Consider the following 22,649-nt stretch of genomic DNA (forward strand, 5'->3'; position numbering starts at 1 on the left):
AAACATCTCTTGCAATTCGTGCAAAATACTACAAATTTGGCTTGTGAGGTTCCCGAATTGAGTAAAAGCACATCAGTTCACAATTAAAAAAATGACCCCCTCCGCAGTCTCCCGCATGTTACTGACCACCATACTAAGGGGGAAAAGTTGAAAGGCGGCGCCTCACAGGCCATCTCCTCAGAGTATTCAGCCGTGTTGGGCCTTGACAATATTTTAATATCTTGGATGGTGTATAGTGTTCTCTCATTTCCCTTGAGAAATCAAGATTGTCAAGGGGATTCTGCTGTTTTGCCAGTTCATAGCAAGAGATGGGGATCCAAAACACCTCACATGAAACCAATGAAGATTCGTGTTGGACAGAAACATAACGTGGCCACAGCCTCAAAGCAACAGGCATCTATTTTCAGTGATGAAATATAATATAATTATAAATTGTCTGTTATTTTACTTTCCAAGTATTTTACTTTCCAAGTATTCAATAAAATTTGCATTTGGCAAAAGTCCTTCGAGCCGGATTTGAACCAGCGAGCTAAGGATGCCTGTTTTACCACTACAGTCCTCCGCTCTACCAACTGAGCTATCGAAGGCTTGGCAAATCATTCTTTAGCAAACTCAATACGAGCTTCCACTTCAACCGTCGACTAGTAAACATCTCTTGCAATTCGTGCAAAATACTACAAATTTGGCTTGTGAGGTTCCCGAATTGAGTAAAAGCACATCAGTTCCCAATTAAAAAAATGACCCCCTCCGCAGTCTCCCGCATGTTAATGACCACCATACTAAGGGGGAAAAGTTGAAAGGCGGCGCCTCACAGGCCATCTCCTCAGAGTATTCAGCCGTGTTGGGCCTTGACAATATTTTAATATCTTGGATGGTGTATAGTGTTCTCTCATTTCCCTTGAGAAATCAAGATTGTCAAGGGGATTCTGCTGTTTTGCCAGTTCATAGCAAGAGATGGGGATCCAAAACACAAGACAGGAAACCAATGAAGATTCGTGTTGGACAGAAAAATAACGTGGCCACAGCCTCAAAGCAAAAGGCATCTATTTTCAGTGATGAAATATAATATAATTATAAATTGTCTGTTATTTTACTTTCCAAGTATTTTACTTTCCAAGTATTCAATAAAATGTGCATTTGGCAAGAGTCCTTCGAGCCGGATTTGAACCAGCGACCTAAGGATGCCTGTTTTACCACTACAGTCCTCCGCTCTACCAACTGAGCTATCGAAGGCTTGGCAAATCAACTCTAGCAAACTCAATACGAGCTTCCACTTCAACCGTCGACTTGTAAACATCTCTTGCAATTTGTGCAAAATACTACAAATTTGGCTTGTGAGGTTCCCGAATTGAGTAAAAGCACATCAGTTCCCAATTAAAAAAATGACCCCCTCCGCAGTCTCCCGCATGTTACTGACCACCATACTAAGGGGGAAAAGTTGAAAAGCGGCGCCTCACAGGCCATCTCCTCAGAGTATTCAGCCGTGTTGGTTCTTGACAATATTTTAATATCTTGGATGGTGTATACTGTTCTCTCATTTCCCTTGAGAAATCAAGATTGTCAAGGGGATTCTGCTGTTTTGCCAGTTCATAGCAAGAGATGGGGATCCGAAACACCTCACAGGAAACCAATGAAGATTGGTGTTGGACAGAAACATAACGTGGCCACAGCCTCAAAGCAAAAGGCATCTATTTTCAGTGATGAAATATAATATAATTATAAATTGTCTGTTATTTTATTTTCCAAGTATTTTACTTTCCAAGTATTCAATAAAATTTGCATTTGGCAAAAGTCCTTCGAGCCGGATTTGAACCAGCGACCTAAGGATGCCTGTTTTACCACTACAGTCCGCAGCTCTACCAACTGAGCTTTCGAAGGCTTGGCAAATCATTCTCTAGCAGACTCAATACGAGCTTCCACTTCAACCGTCGACTTGTAAACATCTCTTGCAATTCGTGCAAAATACTACAAATTTGGCTTGTGAGGTTCCCGAATTGAGTAAAAGCACATCAGTTCCCAATTAAAAAAATGACCCCCTCCGCAGTCTCCCGCATGTTAATGACCACCATGCTAAGGGGGAAAAGTTGAAAGGCGGCGCCTCACAGGCCATCTCCTCAGAGTATTCAGCCTTGTTGGGCCTTGACAATATTTTAATATCTTGGATGGTGTATAGTGTTCTCTCATTTCCCTTGAGAAATCAAGATTGTCAAGGGGATTCTGCTGTTTTGCCAGTTCATAGCAAGAGATGGGGATCCAAAACACCTGACAGGAAACCAATGAAGATTCGTGTTGGACAGAAAAATAACGTGGCCACAGCCTCAAAGCAAAAGGCATCTATTTTCAGTGATGAAATATAATATAATTATAAATTGTCTGTTATTTTACTTTCCAAGTATTTTACTTTCCAAGTATTCAATAAAATGTGCATTTGGCAAAAGTCCTTTGAGCCGGATTTGAACCAGCCACCTAAGGATGCCTGTTTTACCACTACAGTCCTCCCCTCTACCAACTGAGCTATCGAAGGCTTGGCAAAACAACTCTAGCAAACTCAATACGAGCTTCCACTTCAACCGTCGACATGCAAACATCTCTTGCAATTCGTGCAAAATACTACAAATTTGGCTTGTGAGGTTCCCGAATTGAGTAAAAGCACATCAGTTCCCAATTAAAAAAATGACCCCCTCCGCAGTCTCCCGCATGTTACTGACCACCATACTAAGGGGGAAAAGTTGAAAGGCGGCGCCTCACAGGCCATCTCCTGAGAGTATTCATCAGTGTTCGGCCTTGACAATATTTTAATATCTTGGATGGTGTATAGTGTTCTCCCATTTCCCTTGAGAAATCAAGATTGTCAAGGGGATTCTGCTGTTTTGTCAGTTCATAGCAAGAGATGGGGATCCAAAATACCTCACAGGAAACCAACGAAGATTGGTGTCGGACAGAAAAATAACGTGGCCACAGCCTCAAAGCAAAAGGCATCTATTTTCAGTGATGAAATATAATATAATTATAAATTGTCTGTTATTTTACTTTCCAAGTATTTTACTTTCCAAGTATTCAATAAAATGTGCATTTGGCAAAAGTCCTTCGAGCCGGATTTGAACCAGCGACCTAAGGATGCCTGTTTTACCACTACAGTCCTCGGCTCTACCAACTGAGCTATCGAAGTCTTGGCAAATCATTCTCTAGCAAACTCAATACGAGCTTCCACTTCAACCGTCGACTTGTAAACATCTCTTGCAATTTGTGCAAAATACTACAAATTTGGCTTGAATGGTTCCCGAATTGAGTAAAAGCACATCAGTTCCCAATTAAAAAAATGACCCCCTCCGCAGTCTCCCGCATGTTACTGACCACCATACTAAGGGGGAAAAGTCGAAAGGCGGCGCCTCACAGGCCATCTCCTCTGAGTATTCAGCCGTGTTGGGCCTTGACAATATTTTAATATCTTGGATGGTGTATAGTGTTCTCTCATTTCCCTTGAGAAATCAAGATTGTCAAGGGGATTCTGCTGTTTTGCCAGTTCATAGCAAGAGATGGGGATCCAAAACACCTCACAGGAAACCAATGAAGATTGGTGTTGGACAGAAACATAACGTGGCCACAGCCTCAAAGCAAAAGGCATCTATTTTCAGTGATGAAATATAATATAATTATAAATTGTCTGTTATTTTATTTTCCAAGTATTTTACTTTCCAAGTATTCAATAAAATTTGCATTTGGCAAAAGTCCTTCAATCTGGATTTGAACCAGCGACCTAAGGATGCCTGTTTTACCACTATAGCCCTCTGCTCTACCAACTGAGCTATCGAAGGCTTGGCAAACCGTTCTCTAGCAAGCTCAATTCGAGCTTCCACTTCAACCGTCGATATGCAAACATCTCTTGCAATTCGTGCAAAATACTACAAATTTGGCTTGTGAGGTTCCCGAATTGAGTAAAAGCATATCAGTTCCCAATTAAAAAAATGACCGCCTCCGCAGTCTCCCGCATGTTACTGACCACCATACTAAGGAGGAAAAGTTGAAAGGCGGCGCCTCACAGGCCATCTCCTCAGAGTATTCATCAGTGTTCGGCCTTGACAATATTTTAATATCTTGGATGGTGTATAGTGTTCTCCCATTTCCCTTGAGAAATCAAGATTGTCAAGGGGATTCTGCTGTTTTGTCAGTTCATAGCAAGAGATGGGGATCCAAAACACCTCACAGGAAACCAACGAAGATTGGTGTCGGACAGAAAAATAACGTGGCCACAGCCTCAAAGCAAAAGGCATCTATTTTCAGTGATGAAATATAATATAATTATAAATTGTCTGTTATTTTACTTTCCAAGTATTTTACTTTCCAAGTATTCAATAAAATGTGCATTTGGCAAAAGTCCTTCGAGCCGGGTTTGAACCAGCGACCGAAGGATGCTTGTTTTACCACTACAGTCCTCCGCTCTACCAACTGAGCTATCGAAGGCTTGGCAAATCAGTCTCTAGCAAGCTCAATACGAGCGTCCACTTCAACCGTCGACATTCAAACATCTCTTGCAATTCGTGCAAAATACTACAAATTTGGCTTGTGAGGTTCCCGAATTGAGTAAAAGCACATCAGTTCACAATTAAAAAAATGACCCCCTCCGCGGTCTCCCGCATGTTACTGACCACCATACTAAGGAGGAAAAGTTGAAAGGCGGCGCCTCACAGGCCATCTCCTCAGAGTATTCATCAGTGTTCGGCCTTGACAATATTTTAATATCTTGGATGGTGTATAGTGTTCTCCCATTTCCCTTGAGAAATCAAGATTGTCAAGGGGATTCTGCTGTTTTGTCAGTTCATAGCAAGAGATGGGGATCCAAAATACCTCACAGGAAACCAACGAAGATTGGTGTCGGACAGAAAAATAACGTGGCCACAGCCTCAAAGCAAAAGGCATCTATTTTCAGTGATGAAATATAATATAATTATAAATTGTCTGTTATTTTACTTTCCAAGTATTTTACTTTCCAAGTATTCAATAAAATGTGCATTTGGCAAAAGTCCTTCGAGCCGGATTTGAACCAGCGACCTAAGGATGCCTGTTTTACCACTACAGTCCTCGGCTCTACCAACTGAGCTATCGAAGTCTTGGCAAATCATTCTCTAGCAAACTCAATACGAGCTTCCACTTCAACCGTCGACTTGTAAACATCTCTTGCAATTTGTGCAAAATACTACAAATTTGGCTTGAATGGTTCCCGAATTGAGTAAAAGCACATCAGTTCCCAATTAAAAAAATGACCCCCTCCGCAGTCTCCCGCATGTTACTGACCACCATACTAAGGGGGAAAAGTCGAAAGGCGGCGCCTCACAGGCCATCTCCTCTGAGTATTCAGCCGTGTTGGGCCTTGACAATATTTTAATATCTTGGATGGTGTATAGTGTTCTCTCATTTCCCTTGAGAAATCAAGATTGTCAAGGGGATTCTGCTGTTTTGCCAGTTCATAGCAAGAGATGGGGATCCAAAACACCTCACAGGAAACCAATGAAGATTGGTGTTGGACAGAAACATAACGTGGCCACAGCCTCAAAGCAAAAGGCATCTATTTTCAGTGATGAAATATAATATAATTATAAATTGTCTGTTATTTTATTTTCCAAGTATTTTACTTTCCAAGTATTCAATAAAATTTGCATTTGGCAAAAGTCCTTCAATCTGGATTTGAACCAGCGACCTAAGGATGCCTGTTTTACCACTATAGCCCTCTGCTCTACCAACTGAGCTATCGAAGGCTTGGCAAACCGTTCTCTAGCAAGCTCAATTCGAGCTTCCACTTCAACCGTCGATATGCAAACATCTCTTGCAATTCGTGCAAAATACTACAAATTTGGCTTGTGAGGTTCCCGAATTGAGTAAAAGCATATCAGTTCCCAATTAAAAAAATGACCGCCTCCGCAGTCTCCCGCATGTTACTGACCACCATACTAAGGAGGAAAAGTTGAAAGGCGGCGCCTCACAGGCCATCTCCTCAGAGTATTCATCAGTGTTCGGCCTTGACAATATTTTAATATCTTGGATGGTGTATAGTGTTCTCCCATTTCCCTTGAGAAATCAAGATTGTCAAGGGGATTCTGCTGTTTTGTCAGTTCATAGCAAGAGATGGGGATCCAAAATACCTCACAGGAAACCAAAGAAGATTGGTGTTGGACAGAAAAATAATGTGGCCACAGCCTCAAAGCAAAAGGCATCTATTTTCAGTGATGAAATATAATATAATTATAAATTGTCTGTTATGTCATTTTCCAAGTATTTTACTTTCCAAGTATTCAATAAAATGTGCATTTGGCAAAAGTCCTTCGAGCCGGATTTGAACCAGCGACCTAAGGATGCCTGTTTTACCACTACAGTCCTCGGCTCTACCAACTGAGCTATCGAAGTCTTGGCAAATCATTCTCTAGCAAACTCAATACGAGCTTCCACTTCAACCGTCGACTTGTAAACATCTCTTGCAATTCGTGCAAAATACTACAAATTTGGCTTGAGAGGTTCCCGAATTGAGTAAAAGCACATCAGTTCCCAATTAAAAAAATGACCCCCTCCGCAGTCTCCCGCATTTTACTGACCACCATACTAAGGGGGAAAAGTCGAAAGGCGGCGCCTCACAGGCCATCTCCTCTGAGTATTCAGCCGTGTTGGGCCTTGACAATATTTTAATATCTTGGATGGTGTATAGTGTTCTCTCATTTCCCTTGAGAAATCAAGATTGTCAAGGGGATTCTGCTGTTTTGCCAGTTCATAGCAAGAGATGGGGATCCAAAACACCTCACAGGAAACCAATGAAGATTGGTGTTGGACAGAAACATAACGTGGCCACAGCCTCAAAGCAAAAGGCATCTATTTTCAGTGATGAAATATAATATAATTATAAATTGTCTGTTATTTTATTTTCCAAGTATTTTACTTTCCAAGTATTCAATAAAATTTGCATTTGGCAAAAGTCCTTCAATCTGGATTTGAACCAGCGACCTAAGGATGCCTGTTTTACCACTACAGTCCTCTGCTCTACCAACTGAGCTATCGAAGGCTTGGCAAACCGTTCTCTAGCAAGCGCAATTCGAGCTTCCACTTCAACCGTCGATATGCAAACATCTCTTGCAATTCGTGCAAAATACTACAAATTTGGCTTGTGAGGTTCCCGAATTGAGTAAAAGCATATCAGTTCCCAATTAAAAAAATGACCGCCTCCGCAGTCTCCCGCATGTTACTGACCACCATACTAAGGAGGAAAAGTTGAAAGGCGGCGCCTCACAGGCCATCTCCTCAGAGTATTCATCAGTGTTCGGCCTTGACAATATTTTAATATCTTGGATGGTGTATAGTGTTCTCCCATTTCCCTTGAGAAATCAAGATTGTCAAGGGGATTCTGCTGTTTTGTCAGTTCATAGCAAGAGATGGGGATCCAAAACACCTCACAGGAAACCAACGAAGATTGGTGTCGGACAGAAAAATAACGTGGCCACAGCCTCAAAGCAAAAGGCATCTATTTTCAGTGATGAAATATAATATAATTATAAATTGTCTGTTATTTTACTTTCCAAGTATTTTACTTTCCAAGTATTCAATAAAATGTGCATTTGGCAAAAGTCCTTCGAGCCAGGTTTGAACCAGTGACCGAAGGATGCTTGTTTTACCACTACAGTCCTCCGCTCTACCAACTGAGCTATCGAAGGCTTGGCAAATCAGTCTCTAGCAAGCTCAATACGAGCGTCCACTTCAACCGTCGACATTCAAACATCTCTTGCAATTCGTGCAAAATACTACAAATTTGGCTTGTGAGGTTCCCGAATTGAGTAAAAGCACATCAGTTCACAATTAAAAAAATGACCCCCTCCGCGGTCTCCCGCATGTTACTGACCACCATACTAAGGAGGAAAAGTTGAAAGGCGGCGCCTCGCAGGCCATCTCCTCAGAGTATTCATCAGTGTTCGGCCTTGACAATATTTTAATATCTTGGATGGTGTATAGTGTTCTCCCATTTCCCTTGAGAAATCAAGATTGTCAAGGGGATTCTGCTGTTTTGTCAGTTCATAGCAAGAGATGGGGATCCAAAATACCTCACAGGAAACCAACGAAGATTGGTGTCGGACAGAAAAATAATGTGGCCACAGCCTCAAAGCAAAAGGCATCTATTTTCAGTGATGAAATATAATATAATTATAAATTGTCTGTTATTTTACTTTCCAAGTATTTTACTTTCCAAGTATTCAATAAAATGTGCATTTGGCAATGGTCCTTCGAGCCGGATTTGAACCAGCGACCTAAGGATGCCTGTTTTACCACTACAGTCCTCCGCTCTACCAACTGAGCTATCGAAGGCTTGGCAAATCATTCTCTAGCAAACTCAATACGAGCTTCCACTTCAACCGTCGACTTGTAAACATATCTTGCAATTCGTGCAAAATACTACAAATTTGGCTTGTGAGGTTCCCGAATTTAGTAAAAGCACATCAGTTCCCAATTAAAAAAATGACCCCCTCCGCAGTCTCCCGCATGTTACTGACCACCATACTAAGGGGGAAAAGTTGAAAGGCGGCGCCTCACAGGCCATCTCCTCAGAGTATTCAGCCGTGTTGGGCCTTGACAATATTTTAATATCTTGGATGGTGTACAGTGTTCTCTCATTTCCCTTGAAAAATCAAGATTGTCAAGGGGATTCTGCTGTTTTGCCAGTTCATAGCAAGAGATGGGGATCCAAAACACCTCACAGGAAACCAATGAAGATTCGTGTTGGACAGAAAAATAACGTGGCCACAGCCTCAAAGCAAAAGGCATCTATTTTCAGTGATGAAATATAATATAATTTTAAATTGTCTGTTATTTTACTTTACAAGTATTTTACTTTCCAAGTATTCAATAAAATGTGCATTTGGCAAAAGTCCTTTGAGCCGGATTTGAACCAGCGACGAGATATCGAAGGCTTGGCAAATCATTCTCTATCAAACTCAATACGAGCTTCCACTTCAACCGTCGACTTGTAAACATCTCTTGCAATTCGTGCAAAATACTACAAATTTGGCTTGTGAGGTTCCCGAATTCAGTAAAAGCACATCAGTTCCCAATTAAAAAAATGACCCCCTCCGCAGTCTCCCGCATGTTACTGACCACCATACTAAGGGGGAAAAGTTGAAAGGCGGCGCCTCACAGGCCATCTCCTCGGAGTATTCAGCCGTGTTGGGCCTTGACAATATTTTAATATCTTGGATGGTGTATAGTGTTCTCTCATTTCCCTTGAGAAATCAAAATTGTCAAGGGGATTCTGCTGTTTTGCCAGTTCATAGCAAGAGATGGGGATCCAAAACACCTCACAGGAAACCAATGAAGATTGGTGTTGGACAGAAACATAACGTGGCCACAGCCTCAAAGCAAAAGGCATCTATTTTCAGTGATGAAATATAATATAATTATGAATTGTCTGTTATTTTATTTTCCAAGTATTTTACTTTCCAAGTATTCAATAAAATTTGCATTTGGCAAAAGTCCTTCAATCTGGATTTGAACCAGCGACCTAAGGATGCCTGTTTTACCACTACAGTCCTCCGCTCTACCAACTGAGCTATCAAAGGCTTGGCAAAGCAGTCTCTAGCAAGCTCAATACGAGCTTCCACTTCAACCGTCGACATTCAAACATCTCTTGCAATTCGTGCAAAATACTACAAATTTGGCTTGTGAGGTTCCCGAATTGAGTAAAAGCACATCAGTTCCCAATTAAAAAAATGACCCCCTCCGCAGTCTCCCGCATGTTACTGACCACCATACTAAGGGGGAAAAGTTGAAAGGCGGCGCCTCACAGGCCATCTCCTCAGAGTATTCAGCCGTGTTGGGCCTTGACAATATTTTAATATCTTGGATGGTGTATAGTGTTCTCCCATTTCCCTTGAGAAATCAAGATTGTCAAGGGGATTCTGCTGTTTTGCCAGTTCATAGCAAGAGATGGGGATCCAAAACACCTCACAGGAAACCAACGAAGATTGGTGTCGGACAGAAAAATAACGTGGCCACAGCCTCAAAGCAAAAGGCATCTATTTTCAGTGATGAAATATAATATAATTATAAATTGTCTGTTATTTTACTTTCCAAGTATTTTACTTTCCAAGTATTCAATAAAATGTGCATTTGGCAAAAGTCCTTCGAGCCGGGTTTGAACCAGCGACCGAAGGATGCTTGTTTTACCACTACAGTCCTCCGCTCTACCAACTGAGCTATCGAAGGCTTGGCAAATCAGTCTCTAGCAAGCTCAATACGAGCGTCCACTTCAACCGTCGACATTCAAACATCTCTTGCAATTCGTGCAAAATACTACAAATTTGGCTTGTGAGGTTCCCGAATTGAGTAAAAGCACATCAGTTCACAATTAAAAAAATGACCCCCTCCGCGGTCTCCCGCATGTTACTGACCACCATACTAAGGAGGAAAAGTTGAAAGGCGGCGCCTCACAGGCCATCTCCTCAGAGTATTCATCAGTGTTCGGCCTTGACAATATTTTAATATCTTGGATGGTGTATAGTGTTCTCCCATTTCCCTTGAGAAATCAAGATTGTCAAGGGGATTCTGCTGTTTTGTCAGTTCATAGCAAGAGATGGGGATCCAAAATACCTCACAGGAAACCAAAGAAGATTGGTGTTGGACAGAAAAATAATGTGGCCACAGCCTCAAAGCAAAAGGCATCTATTTTCAGTGATGAAATATAATATAATTATAAATTGTCTGTTATGTCATTTTCCAAGTATTTTACTTTCCAAGTATTCAATAAAATGTGCATTTGGCAAAAGTCCTTCGAGCCGGATTTGAACCAGCGACCTAAGGATGCCTGTTTTACCACTACAGTCCTCGGCTCTACCAACTGAGCTATCGAAGTCTTGGCAAATCACTCTCTAGCAAACTCAATACGAGCTTCCACTTCAACCGTCGACTTGTAAACATCTCTTGCAATTCGTGCAAAATACAACAAATTTGGCTTGAGAGGTTCCCGAATTGAGTAAAAGCACATCAGTTCCCAATTAAAAAAATGACCCCCTCCGCAGTCTCCCGCATTTTACTGACCACCATACTAAGGGGGAAAAGTCGAAAGGCGGCGCCTCACAGGCCATCTCCTCTGAGTATTCAGCCGTGTTGGGCCTTGACAATATTTTAATATCTTGGATGGTGTATAGTGTTCTCTCATTTCCCTTGAGAAATCAAGATTGTCAAGGGGATTCTGCTGTTTTGCCAGTTCATAGCAAGAGATGGGGATCCAAAACACCTCACAGGAAACCAATGAAGATTGGTGTTGGACAGAAACATAACGTGGCCACAGCCTCAAAGCAAAAGGCATCTATTTTCAGTGATGAAATATAATATAATTATAAATTGTCTGTTATTTTATTTTCCAAGTATTTTACTTTCCAAGTATTCAATAAAATTTGCATTTGGCAAAAGTCCTTCAATCTGGATTTGAACCAGCGACCTAAGGATGCCTGTTTTACCACTACAGTCCTCTGCTCTACCAACTGAGCTATCGAAGGCTTGGCAAACTGTTCTCTAGCAAACGCAATTCGAGCTTCCACTTCAACCGTCGATATGCAAACATCTCTTGCAATTCGTGCAAAATACTACAAATTTGGCTTGTGAGGTTCCCGAATTGAGTAAAAGCATATCAGTTCCCAATTAAAAAAATGACCGCCTCCGCAGTCTCCCGCATGTTACTGACCACCATACTAAGGAGGAAAAGTTGAAAGGCGGCGCCTCACAGGCCATCTCCTCAGAGTATTCATCAGTGTTCGGCCTTGACAATATTTTAATATCTTGGATGGTGTATAGTGTTCTCCCATTTCCCTTGAGAAATCAAGATTGTCAAGGGGATTCTGCTGTTTTGTCAGTTCATAGCAAGAGATGGGGATCCAAAACACCTCACAGGAAACCAACGAAGATTGGTGTCGGACAGAAAAATAACGTGGCCACAGCCTCAAAGCAAAAGGCATCTATTTTCAGTGATGAAATATAATATAATTATAAATTGTCTGTTATTTTACTTTCCAAGTATTTTACTTTCCAAGTATTCAATAAAATGTGCATTTGGCAAAAGTCCTTCGAGCCAGGTTTGAACCAGCGACCGAAGGATGCTTGTTTTACCACTACAGTCCTCCGCTCTACCAACTGAGCTATCGAAGGCTTGGCAAATCAGTCTCTAGCAAGCTCAATACGAGCGTCCACTTCAACCGTCGACATTCAAACATCTCTTGCAATTCGTGCAAAATACTACAAATTTGGCTTGTGAGGTTCCCGAATTGAGTAAAAGCACATCAGTTCACAATTAAAAAAATGACCCCCTCCGCGGTCTCCCGCATGTTACTGACCACCATACTAAGGAGGAAAAGTTGAAAGGCGGCGCCTCGCAGGCCATCTCCTCAGAGTATTCATCAGTGTTCGGCCTTGACAATATTTTAATATCTTGGATGGTGTATAGTGTTCTCCCATTTCCCTTGAGAAATCAAGATTGTCAAGGGGATTCTGCTGTTTTGTCAGTTCATAGCAAGAGATGGGGATCCAAAATACCTCACAGGAAACCAACGAAGATTGGTGTCGGACAGAAAAATAACGTGGCCACAGCCTCAAAGCAAAAGGCATCTATTTTCAGTGATGAAATATAATATAATTATAAATTGTCTGTTATTTTACTTTCCAAGTATTTTACTTTCCAAGTATTCAATAAAATGTGCATTTGGCAATGGTCCTTCGAGCCGGATTTGAACCAGCGACCTAAGGATGCCTGTTTTACCACTACAGTCCTCCGCTCTACCAACTGAGCTATCGAAGGCTTGGCAAATCATTCTCTAGCAAACTCAATACGAGCTTCCACTTCAACCGTCGACTTGTAAACATCTCTTGCAATTCGTGCAAAATACTACAAATTTGGCTTGTGAGGTTCCCGAATTTAGTAAAAGCACATCAGTTCCCAATTAAAAAAATGACCCCCTCCGCAGTCTCCCGCATGTTACTGACCACCATACTAAGGGGGAAAAGTTGAAAGGCGGCGCCTCACAGGCCATCTCCTCAGAGTATTCAGCCGTGTTGGGCCTTGACAATATTTTAATATCTTGGATGGTGTACAGTGTTCTCTCATTTCCCTTGAAAAATCAAGATTGTCAAGGGGATTCTGCTGTTTTGCCAGTTCATAGCAAGAGATGGGGATCCAAAACACCTCACAGGAAACCAATGAAGATTCGTGTTGGACAGAAAAATAACGTGGCCACAGCCTCAAAGCAAAAGGCATCTATTTTCAGTGATGAAATATAATATAATTATAAATTGTCTGTTATTTTACTTTACAAGTATTTTACTTTCCAAGTATTCAATAAAATGTGCATTTGGCAAAAGTCCTTTGAGCCGGATTTGAACCAGCGACGAGATATCGAAGGCTTGGCAAATCATTCTCTATCAAACTCAATACAAGCTTCCACTTCAACCGTCGACTTGTAAACATCTCTTGCAATTCGTGCAAAATACTACAAATTTGGCTTGTGAGGTTCCCGAATTCAGTAAAAGCACATCAGTTCCCAATTAAAAAAATGACCCCCTCCGCAGTCTCCCGCATGTTACTGACCACCATACTAAGGGGGAAAAGTTGAAAGGCGGCGCCTCACAGGCCATCTCCTCGGAGTATTCAGCCGTGTTGGGCCTTGACAATATTTTAATATCTTGGATGGTGTATAGTGTTCTCTCATTTCCCTTGAGAAATCAAAATTGTCAAGGGGATTCTGCTGTTTTGCCAGTTCATAGCAAGAGATGGGGATCCAAAACACCTCACAGGAAACCAATGAAGATTGGTGTTGGACAGAAACATAACGTGGCCACAGCCTCAAAGCAAAAGGCATCTATTTTCAGTGATGAAATATAATATAATTATGAATTGTCTGTTATTTTATTTTCCAAGTATTTTACTTTCCAAGTATTCAATAAAATTTGCATTTGGCAAAAGTCCTTCAATCTGGATTTGAACCAGCGACCTAAGGATGCCTGTTTTACCACTACAGTCCTCCGCTCTACCAACTGAGCTATCGAAGGCTTGGCAAAGCAGTCTCTAGCAAGCTCAATACGAGCTTCCACTTCAACCATCGACATTCAAACATCTCTTGCAATTCGTGCAAAATACTACAAATTTGGCTTGTGAGGTTCCCGAATTGAGTAAAAGCACATCAGTTCACAATTAAAAAAATGACCCCCTCCGCAGTCTCCCGCATGTTACTGACCACCATACTAAGGGGGAAAAGTTGAAAGGCGGCGCCTCACAGGCCATCTCCTCAGAGTATTCAGCCGTGTTGGGCCTTGACAATATTTTAATATCTTGGATGGTGTATAGTGTTCTCTCATTTCCCTTGAGAAATCAAGATTGTCAAGGGGATTCTGCTGTTTTGCCAGTTCATAGCAAGAGATGGGGATCCAAAACACCTCACATGAAACCAATGAAGATTCGTGTTGGACAGAAACATAACGTGGCCACAGCCTCAAAGCAACAGGCATCTATTTTCAGTGATGAAATATAATATAATTATACATTGTCTGTTATTTTACTTTCCAAGTATTTTACTTTCCAAGTATTCAATAAAATTTGCATTTGGCAAAAGTCCTTCGAGCCGGATTTGAACCAGCGACCTAAGGATGCCTGTTGTACCAATACAGTCCTCCGCTCTACCAACTGAGCTATCGAAGGCTTGGCAAATCATTCTCTAGCAAACTCAATACGAGCTTCCACTTCAACCGTCGACTTGTAAACATCTCTTGCAATTCGTGCAAAATACTACAAATTTGGCTTGTGAGGTTCCCGAATTGAGTAAAAGCACATCAGTTCCCAATTAAAAAAATGACCCCCTCCGCAGTCTCCCGCATGTTACTGACCACCATACTAAGGAGGAAAAGTTGAAAGGCGGCGCCTCACAGGCCATCTCCTCAGAGTATTCAGCCGTGTTGGGCCTTGACAATATTTTAATATCTTGGATGGTGTATAGTGTTCTCTCATTTCCCTTGAGAAATCAAGATTGTCAAGGGGATTCTGCTGTTTTGCCAGTTCATAGCAAGAGATGGGGATCCAAAACACAAGACAGGAAACCAATGAAGATTCGTGTTGGACAGAAAAATAACGTGGCCACAGCCTCAAAGCAAAAGGCATCTATTTTCAGTGATGAAATATAATATAATTATAAATTGTCTGTTATTTTACTTTCCAAGTATTCAATAAAATGTGCATTTGGCAAGAGTCCTTCGAGCCGGATTTGAACCAGCGACCTAAGGATGCTTGTTTTACCACTACAGTCCTCCGCTCTACCAACTGAGCTATCGAAGGCTTGGCAAATCAACTCTAGCAAACTCAATACGAGCTTCCACTTCAACCGTCGACTTGTAAACATCTCTTGCAATTTGTGCAAAATACTACAAATTTGGCTTGTGAGGTTCCCGAATTGAGTAAAAGCACATCAGTTCCCAATTAAAAAAATGCCCCCTCCGCAGTCTCCCGCATGTTACTGACCACCATACTAAGGGGGAAAAGTTGAAAGGCGGCACCTCACAGGCCATCTCCTCAGAGTATTCAGCCGCATTGGGCCTTGACAATATTTTAATATCTTGGATGGTGTATAGTGTTCTCTCATTTCCCTTGAGAAATCAAGATTGTCAAGGGGATTCTGCTGTTTTGCCAGTTCATAGCAAGAGATGGGGATCCAAAACACCTCACAGGAAACCAATGAAGATTCGTGTTGGACAGAAAAATAACGTGGTCACAGCCTCAAAGCAAAAGGCATCTATTTTCAGTGATGAAATATAATATAATTATAAATTGTCTGTTATTTTACTTTCCAAGTATTTTACTTTCCAAGTATTCAATAAAATGTGCATTTGGCAAAAGTCCTTCGAGCCTGATTTGAACCAGCGACCTAAGGATGCCTGTTTTACCACTACAGTCCTCCGCTCTACCAACTGAGCTATCGAAGGCTTGGCAAAGCAGTCTCTAGCAAGCTCAATACGAGCTTCCACTTCAACCGTCGACATTCAAACATCTCTTGCAATTCGTGCAAAATACTACAAATTTGGCTTGTGAGGTTCCCGAATTGAGTAAAAGCACATCAGTTCACAATTAAAAAAATGACCCCCTCCGCAGTCTCCCGCATGTTACTGACCACCATACTAAGGGGGAAAAGTTGAAAGGCGGCGCCTCACAGGCCATCTCCTCAGAGTATTCAACCGTGTTGGGCCTTGACAATATTTTAATATCTTGGATGGTGTATAGTGTTCTCTCATTTCCCTTGAGAAATCAAGATTGTCAAGGGGATTCTGCTGTTTTGCCAGTTCATAGCAAGAGATGGGGATCCAAAACACCTCACATGAAACCAATGAAGATTCGTGTTGGACAGAAACATAACGTGGCCACAGCCTCAAAGCAACAGGCATCTATTTTCAGTGATGAAATATAATATAATTATAAATTGTCTGTTATTTTACTTTCCAAGTATTTTACTTTCCAAGTATTCAATAAAATTTGCATTTGGCAAAAGTCCTTCGAGCCGGATTTGAACCAGCGACCTAAGGATGCCTGTTTTACCACTACAGTCCTCGGCTCTACCAACTGAGCTATCGAAGTCTTGGCAAATCATTCTCTAGCAAACTCAATACGAGCTTCCACTTCAACCGTCGACTTGTAAACATCTCTTGCAATTCGTGCAAAATACTACAAATTTGGCTTGAGAGGTTCCCGAATTGAGTAAAAGCACATCAGTTCCCAATTAAAAAAATGACCCCCTCCGCATTCTCCCGCATGTTACTGACCACCATACTAAGGGGGAAAAGTTGAAGGCGGCGCCTCACAGGCCATCTCCTCAGAGCATTCAGCCGTGTTGGGCCTTGACAATATTTTAATATCTTGGATGGTGTATAGTGTTCTCTCATTTCCCTTGAGAAATCAAGATTGTCAAGGGGATTCTGCTGTTTTGCCAGTTCATAGCAAGAGATGGGGATCCAAAACACCTCACAGGAAACCAAAGAAGATTGATGTTGGACAGAAAAATAATGTGGCCACAGCCTCAAAGCAAAAGGCATCTATTTTCAGTGATGAAATATAATATAATTATAAATTGTCTGTTATGTTATTTTCCAAGTATTTTACTTTCCAAGTATTCAATAAAATGTGCATTTGGCAAAAGTCCTTCGAGCCGGATTTGAACCAGCGACCTAAGGATGCCTGTTTAACCACTACAGTCCTTGCTCTACCAACTGAGCTATCGAAGGCATGGCAAACCTTTCTCTAGCAAACTCAATAGGAGCTTCCACTTCAACCGTCGACTTGTAAACATCTCTTGCAATTTTTGCAAAATACTACAAATTTGGCTTGTGAGGTTCCCGAATTGAGTAAAAGCACATCAGTTCCCAATTAAAAAAATGACCGCCTTCGCAGTCTCCCGCATGTTACTGACCACCATACTAAGGAGGAAAAGTTGAAAGGCTGCACCTCACAGGCCATCTCCTCAGAGTATTCATCAGTGTTCGGCCTTGACAATATTTTAATATCTTGGATGGTGTATGGTGTTCTCCCATTTCCCTTGAGAAATCAAGATTGTCAAGGGGATTCTGCTGTTTTGTCAGTTCATAGCAAGAGATGGGGATCCAAAACACCTCACAGGAAACCAACGAAGATTGGTGTCGGACAGAAAAATAACGTGGCCACAGCCTCAAAGCAAAAGGCATCTATTTTCAGTGATGAAATATAATATAATTATAAATTGTCTGTTATTTTACTTTCCAAGTATTTTACTTTCCAAGTATTCAATAAAATTTGCATTTGGAAAAAGTCCGTCGAGCCGGATTTGAACCAGCGACCTAAGGATGCCTGTTTTACCACTACAGTCCTCCGCTCTACCAACTGAGCTATCGAAGGCTTGGCAAATCATTCTCTAGCAAACTCAATACGAGCTTCCACTTCAACCGTCGACTTGTAAACATCTCTTGCAATTCGTGCAAAATACTACAAATTTGGCTTGTGAGGTTCCCGAATTGAGTAAAAGCACATCAGTTCACAATTAAAAAAATGACCCCCTCCGCAGTCTCCCGCATGTTACTGACCACCATACTAAGGGGGAAAAGTTGAAAGGCGGCGCCTCACAGGCCATCTCCTCAGAGTATTCAGCCGTGTTGGGCCTTGACAATATTTTAATATCTTGGATGGTGTATAGTGTTCTCTCATTTCCCTTGAGAAATCAAGATTGTCAAGGGGATTCTGCTGTTTTGCCAGTTCATAGCAAGAGATGGGGATCCAAAACACCTCACATGAAACCAATGAAGATTCGTGTTGGACAGAAACATAACGTGGCCACAGCCTCAAAGCAACAGGCATCTATTTTCAGTGATGAAATATAATATAATTATAAATTGTCTGTTATTTTACTTTCCAAGTATTTTACTTTCCAAGTATTCAATAAAATTTGCATTTGGCAAAAGTCCTTCGAGCCGGATTTGAACCAGCGACCTAAGGATGCCTGTTTTACCACTACAGTCCTCCGCTCTACCAACTGAGCTATCGAAGGCTTGGCAAATCATTCTTTAGCAAACTCAATACGAGCTTCCACTTCAACCGTCGACTAGTAAACATCTCTTGCAATTCGTGCAAAATACTACAAATTTGGCTTGTGAGGTTCCCGAATTGAGTAAAAGCACATCAGTTCCCAATTAAAAAAATGACCCCCTCCGCAGTCTCCCGCATGTTAATGACCACCATACTAAGGGGGAAAAGTTGAAAGGCGGCGCCTCACAGGCCAGCTCCTCAGAGTATTCAGCCGTGTTGGGCCTTGACAATATTTTAATATCTTGGATGGTGTATAGTGTTCTCTCATTTCCCTTGAGAAATCAAGATTGTCAAGGGGATTCTGCTGTTTTGCCAGTTCATAGCAAGAGATGGGGATCCAAAACACAAGACAGGAAACCAATGAAGATTCGTGTTGGACAGAAAAATAACGTGGCCACAGCCTCAAAGCAAAAGGCATCTATTTTCAGTGATGAAATATAATATAATTATAAATTGTCTGTTATTTTACTTTCCAAGTATTTTACTTTCCAAGTATTCAATAAAATGTGCATTTGGCAAGAGTCCTTCGAGCCGGATTTGAACCAGCGACCTAAGGATGCCTGTTTTACCACTACAGTCCTCCGCTCTACCAACTGAGCTATCGAAGGCTTGGCAAATCAACTCTAGCAAACTCAATACGAGCTTCCACTTCAACCGTCGACTTGTAAACATCTCTTGCAATTTGTGCAAAATACTACAAATTTGGCTTGTGATGTTCCCGAATTGAGTAAAAGCACATCAGTTCCCAATTAAAAAAATGCCCCCTCCGCAGTCTCCCGCATGTTACTGACCACCATACTAAGGGGGAAAAGTTGAAAGGCGGCACCTCACAGGCCATCTCCTCAGAGTATTCAGCCGCGTTGGGCCTTGACAATATTTTAATATCTTGGATGGTGTATAGTGTTCTCTCATTTCCCTTGAGAAATCAAGATTGTCAAGGGGATTCTGCTGTTTTGCCAGTTCATAGCAAGAGATGGGGATCCAAAACACCTCACAGGAAACCAATGAAGATTTGTGTTGGACAGAAAAATAACGTGGTCACAGCCTCAAAGCAAAAGGCATCTATTTTCAGTGATGAAATATAATATAATTATAAATTGTCTGTTATTTTACTTTCCAAGTATTTTACTTTCCAAGTATTCAATAAAATGTGCATTTGGCAAAAGACCTTCGAGCCTGATTTGAACCAGCGACCTAAGGATGCCTGTTTTACCACTACAGTCCTACGCTCTACCAACTGAGCTATCGAAGGCTTGGCAAAGCAGTCTCTAGCAAGCTCAATACGAGCTTCCACTTCAACCGTCGACATTCAAACATCTCTTGCAATTCGTGCAAAATACTACAAATTTGGCTTGTGAGGTTCCCGAATTGAGTAAAAGCACATCAGTTCACAATTAAAAAAATGACCCCCTCCGCAGTCTCCCGCATGTTACTGACCACCATACAAAGGAGGAAAAGTTGAAAGGCGGCGCCTCACAGGCCATCTCCTCAGAGTATTCATCAGTGTTTGGCCTTGACAATATTTTAATATCTTGGATGGTGTATAGTGTTCTCCCATTTCCCTTGAGAAATCAAGATTGTCAAGGGGATTCTGCTGTTTTGTCAGTTCATAGCAAGAGATGGGGATCCAAAATACCTCACAGGAAACCAACGAAGATTGGTGTCGGACAGAAAAATAACGTGGCCACAGCCTCAAAGCAAAAGGCATCTATTTTCAGTGATGAAATATAACATAATTATAAATTGTCTGTTATTTTACTTTCCAAGTATTTTACTTTCCAAGTATTCAATAAAATGTGCATTTGGCAAAAGTCCTTCGAGCCGGATTTGAACCAGCGACCTAAGGATGCCTGTTTTACCACTACAGTCCTTAGCTCTACCAACTGAGCTATCGAAGGCTTGGCAAAGCAGTCTCTAGCAAGCTCAATACGAGCTTCCACTTCAACCGTCGACATTCAAACATCTCTTGCAATTCGTGCAAAATACTACAAATTTGGCTTGTGAGGTTCCCGAATTGAGTAAAAGCACATCAGTTCCCAATTAAAAAAATGACCCCCTCCGCAGTCTCCCGCATGTTACTGACCACCATACTAAGGGGGAAAAGTTGAAAAGCGGCGCCTCACAGGCCATCTCCTCAGAGTATTCAGCCGTGTTGGTTCTTGACAATATTTTAATATCTTGGATGGTGTATACTGTTCTCTCATTTCCCTTGAGAAATCAAGATTGTCAAGGGGATTCTGCTGTTTTGCCAGTTCATAGCAAGAGATGGGGATCCGAAACACCTCACAGGAAACCAATGAAGATTGGTGTTGGACAGAAACATAACGTGGCCACAGCCTCAAAGCAAAAGGCATCTATTTTCAGTGATGAAATATAATATAATTATAAATTGTCTGTTATTTTATTTTCCAAGTATTTTACTTTCCAAGTATTCAATAAAATTTGCATTTGGCAAAAGTCCTTCGAGCCGGATTTGAACCAGCGACCTAAGGATGCCTGTTTTACCACTACAGTCCGCAGCTCTACCAACTGAGCTTTCGAAGGCTTGGCAAATCATTCTCTAGCAAACTCAATACGAGCTTCCACTTCAACCGTCGACTTGTAAACATCTCTTGCAATTCGTGCAAAATACTACAAATTTGGCTTGTGAGGTTCCCGAATTGAGTAAAAGCACATCAGTTCCCAATTAAAAAAATGACCCCCTCCGCAGTCTCCCGCATGTTAATGACCACCATGCTAAGGGGGAAAAGTTGAAAGGCGGCGCCTCACAGGCCATCTCCTCAGAGTATTCAGCCGTGTTGGGCCTTGACAATATTTTAATATCTTGGATGGTGTATAGTGTTCTCTCATTTCCCTTGAGAAATCAAGATTGTCAAGGGGATTCTGCTGTTTTGCCAGTTCATAGCAAGAGATGGGGATCCAAAACACCTGACAGGAAACCAATGAAGATTCGTGTTGGACAGAAAAATAACGTGGCCACAGCCTCAAAGCAAAAGGCATCTATTTTCAGTGATGAAATATAATATAATTATAAATTGTCTGTTATTTTACTTTCCAAGTATTTTACTTTCCAAGTATTCAATAAAATGTGCATTTGGCAAAAGTCCTTTGAGCCGGATTTGAACCAGCCACCTAAGGATGCCTGTTTTACCACTACAGTCCTCCCCTCTACCAACTGAGCTATCGAAGGCTTGGCAAAACAACTCTAGCAAACTCAATACGAGCTTCCACTTCAACCGTCGACATGCAAACATCTCTTGCAATTCGTGCAAAATACTACAAATTTGGCTTGTGAGGTTCCCGAATTGAGTAAAAGCACATCAGTTCCCAATTAAAAAAATGACCCCCTCCGCAGTCTCCCGCATGTTACTGACCACCATACTAAGGGGGAAAAGTTGAAAGGCGGCGCCTCACAGGCCATCTCCTGAGAGTATTCATCAGTGTTCGGCCTTGACAATATTTTAATATCTTGGATGGTGTATAGTGTTCTCCCATTTCCCTTGAGAAATCAAGATTGTCAAGGGGATTCTGCTGTTTTGTCAGTTCATAGCAAGAGATGGGGATCCAAAATACCTCACAGGAAACCAACGAAGATTGGTGTCGGACAGAAAAATAACGTGGCCACAGCCTCAAAGCAAAAGGCATCTATTTTCAGTGATGAAATATAATATAATTATAAATTGTCTGTTATTTTACTTTCCAAGTATTTTACTTTCCAAGTATTCAATAAAATGTGCATTTGGCAAAAGTCCTTCGAGCCGGATTTGAACCAGCGACCTAAGGATGCCTGTTTTACCACTACAGTCCTCGGCTCTACCAACTGAGCTATCGAAGTCTTGGCAAATCATTCTCTAGCAAACTCAATACGAGCTTCCACTTCAACCGTCGACTTGTAAACATCTCTTGCAATTTGTGCAAAATACTACAAATTTGGCTTGAATGGTTCCCGAATTGAGTAAAAGCACATCAGTTCCCAATTAAAAAAATGACCCCCTCCGCAGTCTCCCGCATGTTACTGACCACCATACTAAGGGGGAAAAGTCGAAAG

The 22,649-nt window shown here is 41.5% G+C and overlaps 11 non-coding genes across 11 annotated transcripts; all 11 read right to left on the reverse strand.

Annotated features, from left to right (window-relative positions):
* Nucleotides 1-1,147: 1,147 nt before the first annotated feature.
* Nucleotides 1,148-1,233, reverse strand: TRNAY-GUA (transfer RNA tyrosine (anticodon GUA)). Its single transcript is given in 2 exon segments — nucleotides 1,148-1,183; nucleotides 1,197-1,233. It is a non-coding gene; the product is annotated as a tRNA-Tyr (tRNA).
* Nucleotides 1,234-3,729: 2,496 nt separating this feature from the next.
* On the reverse strand, nucleotides 3,730-3,815 carry TRNAY-AUA (transfer RNA tyrosine (anticodon AUA)). The gene is given in 2 exon segments: nucleotides 3,730-3,765; nucleotides 3,779-3,815. It is a non-coding gene; the product is annotated as a tRNA-Tyr (tRNA).
* A 560-nt stretch (nucleotides 3,816-4,375) lies between these two features.
* Nucleotides 4,376-4,461, reverse strand: TRNAY-GUA (transfer RNA tyrosine (anticodon GUA)). Its single transcript is given in 2 exon segments — nucleotides 4,376-4,411; nucleotides 4,425-4,461. It is a non-coding gene; the product is annotated as a tRNA-Tyr (tRNA).
* Nucleotides 4,462-5,667: 1,206 nt separating this feature from the next.
* Nucleotides 5,668-5,753, reverse strand: TRNAY-AUA (transfer RNA tyrosine (anticodon AUA)). Its single transcript is given in 2 exon segments — nucleotides 5,668-5,703; nucleotides 5,717-5,753. It is a non-coding gene; the product is annotated as a tRNA-Tyr (tRNA).
* A 2,498-nt stretch (nucleotides 5,754-8,251) lies between these two features.
* TRNAY-GUA (transfer RNA tyrosine (anticodon GUA)) lies at nucleotides 8,252-8,337 on the reverse strand. Its single transcript is given in 2 exon segments — nucleotides 8,252-8,287; nucleotides 8,301-8,337. It is a non-coding gene; the product is annotated as a tRNA-Tyr (tRNA).
* A 1,807-nt stretch (nucleotides 8,338-10,144) lies between these two features.
* On the reverse strand, nucleotides 10,145-10,230 carry TRNAY-GUA (transfer RNA tyrosine (anticodon GUA)). Its single transcript is given in 2 exon segments — nucleotides 10,145-10,180; nucleotides 10,194-10,230. It is a non-coding gene; the product is annotated as a tRNA-Tyr (tRNA).
* A 2,498-nt stretch (nucleotides 10,231-12,728) lies between these two features.
* TRNAY-GUA (transfer RNA tyrosine (anticodon GUA)) lies at nucleotides 12,729-12,814 on the reverse strand. The gene is given in 2 exon segments: nucleotides 12,729-12,764; nucleotides 12,778-12,814. It is a non-coding gene; the product is annotated as a tRNA-Tyr (tRNA).
* Nucleotides 12,815-15,251: 2,437 nt separating this feature from the next.
* TRNAY-GUA (transfer RNA tyrosine (anticodon GUA)) lies at nucleotides 15,252-15,337 on the reverse strand. The gene is given in 2 exon segments: nucleotides 15,252-15,287; nucleotides 15,301-15,337. It is a non-coding gene; the product is annotated as a tRNA-Tyr (tRNA).
* A 3,140-nt stretch (nucleotides 15,338-18,477) lies between these two features.
* TRNAY-GUA (transfer RNA tyrosine (anticodon GUA)) lies at nucleotides 18,478-18,563 on the reverse strand. The gene is given in 2 exon segments: nucleotides 18,478-18,513; nucleotides 18,527-18,563. It is a non-coding gene; the product is annotated as a tRNA-Tyr (tRNA).
* Nucleotides 18,564-19,123: 560 nt separating this feature from the next.
* TRNAY-GUA (transfer RNA tyrosine (anticodon GUA)) lies at nucleotides 19,124-19,209 on the reverse strand. The gene is given in 2 exon segments: nucleotides 19,124-19,159; nucleotides 19,173-19,209. It is a non-coding gene; the product is annotated as a tRNA-Tyr (tRNA).
* A 1,204-nt stretch (nucleotides 19,210-20,413) lies between these two features.
* Nucleotides 20,414-20,499, reverse strand: TRNAY-GUA (transfer RNA tyrosine (anticodon GUA)). Its single transcript is given in 2 exon segments — nucleotides 20,414-20,449; nucleotides 20,463-20,499. It is a non-coding gene; the product is annotated as a tRNA-Tyr (tRNA).
* Between the last annotated feature and the right edge of the window lie 2,150 nt (nucleotides 20,500-22,649).

Source organism: Ambystoma mexicanum, chromosome 1p (genome assembly GCF_040938575.1).
Source record: "Ambystoma mexicanum isolate Mex_15411 chromosome 1p, UKY_AmexF1_1, whole genome shotgun sequence".
Taxonomy (NCBI): Eukaryota; Metazoa; Chordata; class Amphibia; order Caudata; family Ambystomatidae; genus Ambystoma; species Ambystoma mexicanum.